Source organism: Pygoscelis adeliae, unplaced genomic scaffold (assembly GCF_000699105.1).
Source record: "Pygoscelis adeliae isolate BGI_AS28 unplaced genomic scaffold, ASM69910v1 Scaffold241, whole genome shotgun sequence".
Lineage (NCBI taxonomy): Eukaryota > Metazoa > Chordata > Aves > Sphenisciformes > Spheniscidae > Pygoscelis > Pygoscelis adeliae.
This window is the reverse complement of record NW_008824056.1, coordinates 3469261-3469654: the sequence shown is the minus strand read 5'-3', so window position 1 is coordinate 3469654 and position 394 is coordinate 3469261. Positions and strand designations below refer to the sequence as shown.

The window sequence follows — 394 nt, the reverse complement described above, 5'->3', positions numbered from 1 at the left end:
AGCCCCGCCATCCGCTCCGGACGGTGACTATTAACATCGCTTCTACGTGTTGATCCTCATGGAGCTAGCAGTGCTGCTTCCCCCTACCCAATAGCCTCGCTCCTGATCAAAACCCTGAAGCTTTACCGTAGCGTAATATTTATGCCGGTTCCTATAACGTACGGCTCTGACACGTTACCTGTGCCGCTGTAATGGTAGGCTAAAGTAGTGCTCCCTTGTAATTCTTTTACCTCGCCTTTTATTTGGTAGTTAAGTCTGCTATGCTGCTTGCTTGCTCATGGATAAACATGGTGCTGCCTGGTTTTTTTGCCTTCTACTGATTTTTCTTTTTTCCTTTCTCTCTTTCCTTTTCTTCTCCCTCCCTCCCATCCTTGTCCTCTCCCCACACCCCCCT

At 48.5% G+C, this 394-nt stretch overlaps 1 protein-coding gene across 9 annotated transcripts in view; it reads left to right on the top strand.

The window, feature by feature from the left end:
* The window catches only part of MBNL1 (muscleblind-like splicing regulator 1), a 113080-nt gene that overhangs the window by 97310 nt on the left and 15376 nt on the right, over positions 1 to 394 (top strand). The gene's annotated exons all lie outside the window — the stretch shown is intronic.